Source organism: Dromiciops gliroides, chromosome 3 (assembly GCF_019393635.1).
Source record: "Dromiciops gliroides isolate mDroGli1 chromosome 3, mDroGli1.pri, whole genome shotgun sequence".
NCBI classification, from domain to species: domain Eukaryota; kingdom Metazoa; phylum Chordata; class Mammalia; order Microbiotheria; family Microbiotheriidae; genus Dromiciops; species Dromiciops gliroides.
The window spans coordinates 49,041,236-49,050,356 of record NC_057863.1 but is presented as its reverse complement, the minus strand read 5'-3'; the positions used below and the strand labels follow the sequence as shown (position 1 = coordinate 49,050,356).

Genomic DNA, 9,121 nt, shown 5'->3' with positions numbered 1-9,121 from the left:
GCCTGGACCATTCTTTAGTTTTGCATCCAAATGCGGGCAACAACTGTGCAATTAAAATATTTTTGTTATAGGTGCTCTCAAAAGGTCTTTTACACATTCTCCATTTTAAAGATTTTACTTAATTCCTCCCTTTCACCGATGGATTAAATCACAACTATTGATTCTTTTCTTCCTTTGGGGCTTTACCCATCTGTCTTCATGCTTTCATCCCAGCACCCCTTGGGCTCAGAGGAGAGTTCTGTAAAAGGGACTGCTGAAACCTGGAGAAGACTCTGGGTCACGTTTGTGTACAAGAGTTTAAATTTTTAGTGACAGTCTTCTCTCACTGAAGCCTGAAAGTTTCCACACAGTGCTGCACCAGAGCACCACCAATTATCCTCCTTCTTTGAAAACCATTATCAAGTTTTTCAAAACTTCTTTCTTCTCACTGTTGTCATTCAGTGAAAAGGAAACTAACCACCATGTCAAGACAATTCGGCTGCCTAGCAACAAAGGGCCACATTTCAATTCTGACTTGCTTCTGGACTTGACTAATGGAAAGTGACTATGTTAAGCCAGTCACAAGAGTTGTTTGTCACTTGTGAAATGCAAACAAAACTATATTGTTTTTCCCAAGTATTGGGTGTGATTGATGTAAAGATTTACAGTAACATCATTCATTTTCCCTTGTGTTTTAGCAGGATTGATGTCATATCTTTTCATGCTTTATTAAATGCTTTAAAAAGGTTCAAAAAACATGACGCTTTTTGTCCTTTAAAGAGTCTAAAGAGGATTTTTTTCCAGTGAACTAGAGACTCCAACAACTTGTGAAATTTAATGAATCTATTCAACATGTGTCAGCCACATCAATAAATAATTTAATAAGAAATCATCATCCATGAAGGGGAACGCATTTCCAAACAATCAGAAGAGAACAGACCCGACCAAGGTCAACATGCTGGGCGTGGGGGGGAAGGTGTTTGGGGGGTGGGGTAAGCTTTTAAGTTGCAAGCATTGGAGTTTGTTTTATCAAACTTTCCCACAGTTGGGTATGAAAAACAGCAGGTTGTCCAGGGTACAGTTTCAATTGCAAATGTGCACAACCATATATTGTAAAATATTTGTCAGTTATAACCCATGATTATTGAAAATATTAAAAGTTATAGGAAAATAAACTGTTTGTCTGGACTGAGGGCAACTATGCTTATAAACAACTTGGTTCTAATTATCTGAAAATCATTTTTGTAAATCACAAACATTTTATGGCTGTTGCCTGGGGGGAAAAGATCCTCCAAAATTGTTTCTATCTTATGCCAAGCTTTGAGACACTTCATTTATTAAATGCATTGAATTAGTATACTTTCCTGGATGATTTTGTTAAAAATGAACTGGAATGGTAGGTGGTGGTGGTTGTTGTTTTAACATCTAGTCTTATACAATGATTTCTCTCAAGACAAGCATCAATCTGAGGAGAAAGATATATAAATAAAGAAGATTTCCTAAACATGGGAGTTATACTATGAGATATAATAGTAAAAAATGACGATCAATACAAAATAGAGAGATGATGCTCATAGAAGTATAGTTTCAGAACTTTTCAATCCTATATTAGCAACATGAAATTGCTTGTTGTTTTGCAGGTATGTTACCCTTTCCATTATGACCTTGAATAGTCACTTTTCCCAAATAATCTTCTAATTCTTAAAATCTCTGACTTAAAATTATATAAGTATGTTTTTAAAATACCATGTTTGAAAAATAAATTTGAGAAAATATTCGTGATAAAAATAGACATAATTTTGAAGTCTTATATCCTTAAACATTTTTGTTTCACGGCGAACAATGGGGTACTGAAAAGTAAGAACTAATAACAAGAACAAACATTTATGCAATGCCTAATTGTGCTAGTATATATGTTAGGCACTGGGGTTACAAAAATAAAACCATTATAGGCTTTGGTCTAAAGTAAAGTTAAAGGAACTAGGATCATTCAGCTTGGAGAAGAAAAAACTCAGGTTTGATTTAGTAACAGTCAAGAGTTGTCAAGAGCCTTATGTGGAGAATAGTAACCAGCTGTCCTCTATCTCCACTAAGAAATGAACCAGGAGAAATTGGATTAAATGGAAGCATGAGGGATTTGAGTTAACCATAAGGAAAAGTCTCCTAGAATCTTGTATATGGATGTAGATTATGAATGTCTTGTTCCAGAGGCTTGTTGTTTGTTTTTATTTTTAATGGGATATGTTGATATGCATGTACATGTGTGTATGTATATATGCAATAGAATGATAATTTCACTTTCACACAGGAGATAGAAGAGCTGACCTCTCAAATTCTATCCTGCAATAAATGAAAAGTACAATTAAAAATAGGAAATTGTAATAGGTTTGATCAGGAGAATCTCTAATTTGCTGGACTTGCCAACCCCCTCCTTCCTGCATTGAAGCTGACATGCTAATCAGGAGATTCCTGTGTTAGCACAACAAGCTGCGTGTCCCTTAGCTAGGAGAACCAATGTCCAGTTCCACCTCTACTATATTATAATTGTGATAAATTAATCGTTCTATTTGTAGTCTCTATTGCATTAAGACAAACGAATATATTTTTCTCAAAGATAATATGAAGTACTAGAAGACAATCAATTCAGCAAGGATGGGTAGTCTTTGCAGCTTCCTTTTTTGGTTGTTGTTCTGAATGAAAAGGCTATTTTCCAAATGAGCCTAATTGTTACAACCAACCTAAAATTGACACCACAGAGAGTAGGACATGACAATCATTTCTTGGAAATAGGAGTAAATGTGCTGTTTTTCACAAACCACTGGGCAGGAAATCTCAAGGGAAATATGGGTGATCATGAGAGTTTCAATTGCTAAATCTACCCTTGCTTCACATTGGTCAACTTGGCATGCTGCCCTCACACAGATCCTCTCTCACCCATCTATCCCACCTTCTACCCTTTGCTCTGCAAAGAATAAACAGATCCCTTGTTTTGACCACTGATTCCAGAAAGGGCGTGTCAAGTATGATGCAGCATAACCTATTACCTAGAGAGAGAGCCTTGAAGCTAGGATGACTTGAGTTCAAACTCCATGTCTGACAACGACTGGCTGTGAGACCCCTGGACAAATCACTAAACCTTTCAGTCCTCCAGTCCAATCTCTGAGACTTTAAGTTGGCATAGATGGTCTTCCTCTGCACTGCTAGAGAGAATTTCCTTTACCAATGAAATCACAGGTATAGTACACAGTCCTGTCTCTGTGGCACCACTGACCATCCCTGTGACTCCCAAACTACAAAACCCTCCCAGAAAACCCCTCTTTAGATAGCCTGTCTCTCCTACAAAAATGCAATCTCCTTGACAGCACAGCTTTTATACCAGTATCCCTAGTACAGATCACTTAGTTAGTTCATAATAACTGCTTCTTTATCCCATCAGTCATTCATTCACTAGTCAAATATAGAGCAGGAGTTAGTGAAAGTTGGGCCTGTTATGAATTTTTTTAGCAAAGTAGTGAAACTGGGAACTATATATGTATGTAACGATTGGAATGATGCCACCTGCTGGAGACTTACTGTAGCAAAGCTCCACCATGAGAAGAAGGCATCTGAAGGCAAGACATGCAGCTCTTTGGCATCAGGAAGTGAAGTTTGCTTGTGGGAGGAAGAGAGGGCGAGGCTGGAGCTCTCGCTCTCTTTTGCCAGGACTCTCGCGCAGAGCAGAGCAGGAGAACTGTAGCTCCCTGAGATAGATAGATGAATCTAGGCCTCTCTCTCTCTCTTTACCAATTCTTATTCTCCTTAATTAATGCTTTAAAGTCTAACTCTTGCTAAAGCTTATAATTTATTGGCGATCGCTCATTAGATATTTTAGACAGACTAGCTAGAATTTTATCCCCTTTACATGTAGTATATGTATATAGTATGTGTACAATAATATATGTAAAAATATACATATATATATATGGGTTTTCAGAAAAAGTGCTTTTTTAAACCAACAAATAGAAATAGGCAGACGCAAACTTGTCAAAACTCATATATGCACCAGTACATATTTTGACCTTGAAGTTAAAATCAAGCATGACATAATGATGAATGCATACCTCAAAAAATTCAGACATATTCTCCTTTCTTTGGCCTTATTACAAAATGACTTTATCCTCTGCTTCTTTCCAGCTCTGCAACTAGGATCTTATGATCCCTCTTCCATTCTCCCACTTCCAATTCATTTAAATTACCAAGAGAGCAGCCATCAGTTGGATTTGTGACTATACTATATAAATTAGAAATTTAGGTTGGTTTTATGTTTGACTCAATGTTACAGACAAGCACTATGAGACATAAAAGGACACATGTCCTAATTTTCTGAGATACTAATAAAGTGAAATAGTTAAAAAAAAATAAACTGTGATTTTCTAAACTTAGCTTTTTTAAAATTATAATACTGATAGGCATATTTTAGGGATGGTCATTGTATGTGCTCATAAATATAAACAAATTGTCATAATCATTACTCACCTGTATAGAGGTTTATAATTTATACTTTGGGGTATGGAAAAAAATGTAGTCAAAGAACCTGGATTCCAGTCTCAGAGCTCTGGTACTTAGTACTTCTATGGGAAAGTCATTTCCTCTGTGGCCATCATCAGTCTCTTCATCTATAAAACAAGGAGGTTTTATTAGATGATCACTAAGTTCCTCTTCCATTATAAATCTGATTTGATGATCTTATCTGCGTGACCTTGGGAAGCTCATGTAACCTCCTTAGACTCCATTTGCATTATCTGGTAAAGGAGGGGCTAGGAGATATAGCCAAGAATACACGCTTGACTCATAGAAGCAACCTATTTGTGTATTCACTAAATGATCCTTGAAAAAGTCATTAGGAACATTCAGATCTTCATTTTCCTCTTTCAGGAAATGGGAATAATGATAACTACCTAACTTGTTGGAACAGGGTTCATTCCTATAGGGTAGAACAGAAGATAGAGAGGTGAAATCAGGAAGACCTGAGTTCAAATTTGGCCTCAGATGCTAGCTGTGTGATCTTGGATAAATCGCTTAAACTTTGTCTACCTCATTCTCCCCATCTGTAAAAACTAGAGAGAATAGAAACTAACTTTCAGGGTGGTTATGAGGATAAGAAAATGAGATATTTGTAAAGTGCTTTGCAAAATTTTAAAATGTTTAAAGTGCTATATAAATACAGGGATATTGTCTACATGTGAGAAATGGGGTGCCATAATAGATAGAGGCTTTGCTTTGAAAATGGAGATTTTAATTCAAGTCCCATTTCTGGCATATGCTGGCTGTGGGATCATGATCAAGGCACTTAACCTGTCAGTGCTCCCAGAGCCTCTCTAACATAGTGGAGTGCCTAATCTACATCCCTTGAGGAAGTTCCAGCCCCTGATGAAATCAGGGGCCTTGTGGAAACAATGACAAAATCAATAGAGAAGCACTGGGGAAATAAAAGTGTTCTGTGGGCATTCAAGTGGAGTGCTCTTGCTATATTTTATAGTAGGAAGAAGTGACATGGAGTCAGATGACCTGGGTTACAAACTCAATTCTGACCCTTATTAGCTATGTGGCCTTGGGTAAATCACTTAATAATATCATCAGAGCCTCCATTTCCTCATCTGCAAAATGGGGGTAACAATCCCTGTAATTACCTACCTTAGCTGAATGATACGATCATAGACCATAAAGATCATCTAATCCAACCTTCGTGTTTTATAGATGAGTAAAGTGAGGTCCTGAGAGGTCATAGGTTAGTACCTCAAGATTTAGAAGGGACTTCTGAAACCATGTGGTCCAACGCCTTTATTTTACAAATGAGGAAAGTCCGGCCCTGTGAGGTTTGGAGACATTTCTAAGGTCACACAGGAAGTAAGTATCAAGGAAATATTCAAAACCTGCTTCTCTGACTCCGAATGCAAACACCTTTTTTTTTCTTCTATTGTACTTTTCTAGGTAAAACAAATAATAAATGAGTCTTTTGCCTCCAAATCCATATAGTAGCACAACTCATACATGGAGTCTTGTGATTCTCACAGCTATCCAGTTGTGTCTGTAGTACAAATGTTATTAGCACAGAGGAAATAGGCTGAGCAGCTCCAGGATGGGCAAGAAGTGACATAAACAAAAATTGAACTCACTAGCTCTTTTCTCAGTCCATTCATTCTCCCATGATCCCACATGTGTAGAATAGGGCTTGTTATTCCTAAATGTTTAGGCAGGAAAACAACACAAATAAAACACAAAAGCAGCCTCCTTTTGTACCCCCCCCCACAAGTTGCCATCTACAGTAGAGTTTTCTTTACCTGGGATTATGAACTAAATAGACGTAAATTATTAGTATTTTCATCAGTTTATGAAAAATTCTGTTGTCCAGAAAATTGCTCTCAATTTCAATGTGATCTCAGATGGGGACTTTGGAAAATGTTTGGTTCACTTCCTGTTACAAGATGTTGATTGCAAAGAAATATTTAGTATCTTTGAAAGAAGCATTTGGCATCTCTAAAATGAAAGATTTTTTTTTTCCTTTTTCAAACCACAGAAATAGATTCCGTGTACCAGTTGAATCCTACTAACAGGAGATTTCGTCTGCTTGGTCTATGATCAATTCTACTGGAGGGGAAAAAGAAAGAAAGAAAGAAAGAAAGAAAGAAAGAAAGAAAGAAAGAAAGAAAGAAAGAAAGAAAGAAAGAAAGAAAGAAAGAAAGAAAGAAAGAAAGAAAGAAAGAAAGAAAGAAAGAAAGAAAGAAAGAAAGAAAGGAAGAAAGAAAGGAAGAAAGAAAGGAAGAAAGAAAGGAAGAAAGGAAGAAAGGAAGAAAGGAAGAAAGGAAGAAAGAAAGAAACTTTTGTAAAAGGAGTCTTCAACTTTGGGACAAGTCCTATACTAAGAATTCCTTTGTAGGACATTTATTTGGAATCCAGAATGCATCTTCTTTAGAAATAATGCGCTTAGATCACTAGAGAGAAATGCATTCAGAATTTCAACAAACAATGCATACAGACTAGAAGCATGTTCATAATACCTCTCAGGCAGTATAAGACAGTAATCACCCAGTTGCAAACTAATGGTAGGTCAGAAATTCCATGGACTGCAAGACTGCAGTATACCTTAATTTACAGAGAAGGAAACTAAAGCCCAGACAATAGAAATTACTCACCCAAGGTCACTGAACTGTCTCCAAAAATGACTGCTAGTAATAGAAGGTCTGAAAGAAAATCTCAGTTCAGGCCTTACTTGCTTGTCCCCCATTTTTTTTTTCTTCTGAGTGTCTCAGTTATTTCCTCATCTATTTCCCAATGCCACCAACTATTACTTGAAGCAAAATTCTCTTTACTCACTCCTTTATATTAGAGCAGCCTACTATCTCCTCCCTACTCATGAAATGAGAACATATCTTTGTTAAAGTTTTCAAAGATTTTTTTTTTAATTTTACTGCTGTCAACACTTTGAAATAAAAGGTAAACAAAGCCCCCACCAGTCCATTTCCATCTTTTAGTTGAAACCCTTTAGGAAAAGACAGTTTATTAATGAAGCAATCAATCCATAACCATTAATTCTATACTAGACATGGAACAAAACACTATAGACATAAAGAAAAAGCAAAAAGTCCCTGTCATCAAGGAGCTTACATTTTAATGGGAGACATGATATATACATAAATCAGTGCATATAAGAAAAGTGGAGAGTAAATGGCAGATACTCTCAGAGCAGAAAGTTAATGGGTGAGCAAAGTGGGATTTGAGCTAAGTCTTAAAGGTCTCCAGAGATTCTAAAAGGGAAGGGTTAGGAAGGAGAGCATTCTGGGTAAGTAATAAAATAGTGAGGCTTTGTATACATACAAGACTAAATAGATTTAACCTGCATTACAAAGGTGCTCAAGAGCCAGACAGTGCATTTCTAAAGCATTTTGTCATAGACTTGAGTTTGGGGATGACAGAGATGGGTAAGGGCCTAGGAATGCTAGACTTAGCCTGGAACTGGAGAAGTGACAGTGATGTTTTCCCTACCTTCTGTCTCCTTGGTTACCAGTAGTTCTAGTGCTATAGACCTATTTTGTTAATTTTTTTTCAATAAATAAAAATAAATTTTTTTTATATCCATCTACCACCATAGGGAAATAAAAGAAAAAATCCTTATAACAAATATGCATAGTCAAGCAAAATATTTATTTTATTTATCCTACATTGTCAATGTAAAAAAAAAAAGTATCTCATTCTGTACTCTGAATCCATCACTTCTCAGTCAGGAGATAGGTAGCATGCTTTCTTCATTATCCAAACTCTGGAATAATAATTGGTATTTGTGTTATCAGAGTTCTTAAGACTTGCAAAGTTGTCTTTGTTTTAGTGTTTTTACTGTAAATAGTGTTCTGCCCACTTTGCTTTGCACCAGTTAATACAATTCTCTCCAGATTCCTCTGAAATATCCCTTTCATCATTTTTATGCCACAATAGTGTTCTATGATATTACATATGATAATTTGTTGAGCCATTTCCTAAAATGGATAGGCATTTTAGAAATGTTCAGTTCTTTGCTAATACAAATTTTCTTGTACACATGGGTCTTTTTCCTCTTTCTTTGGTCTCCTATGGGTACTAGCTTAGTAGTGGGATCCCTGGGTCAAAGGGCATACATACCATAGTAACTTTTAAAGTATAGTTGTAAATTGCTTTCCAGAATGACGGGACAAATTCATAGGCCCATTAGTGCATCATTATGTCCAATTTATTGCAGTCCCATCATACATACCTTCTTTTCCATTTGTTTTTTCTTCTTAAATTCAGAGATCATTTCTTGCATTAAAACATAGAGATAACATAAAGATTCTTGAGGCTAGGAAAGGTGGATCCTAGGAAATAGCAGGATCTGAAGCAATAGTCGAAATGGTAGTGATAGTCCAAGCACCCACATGTGGGAAAGAATACAAATTCCATTGTTCATCTGGCTATAGCCCTAATGCCAAAGATGGCCGAAACAAAGTAAGTCAAGGGTAGGATCATGGAACCTGGAGATCATTTCATTCAAGTCTCCTCATTTAATAGATGAGCAGATGAAAGACCAAAGAGGGGAAATGATTCCTCTAAGGCCTGATAGAATTTGAAGCCAGTTCTGATCACTCTGAATCTA

General features: G+C 36.5%; 1 long non-coding RNA gene across 1 annotated transcript in view; it reads left to right on the top strand.

Moving 5' to 3' along the window:
- Positions 1-6,612, top strand: part of LOC122745887 — a 15,780-nt gene extending 9,168 nt beyond the window's left edge. Inside the window, exon 3 of the long non-coding RNA XR_006355498.1 lies at positions 6,536-6,612. This is a non-coding gene — a long non-coding RNA (uncharacterized LOC122745887). The remainder of the gene's footprint in view (positions 1-6,535) is intronic.
- Positions 6,613-9,121: the final 2,509 nt, after the last annotated feature.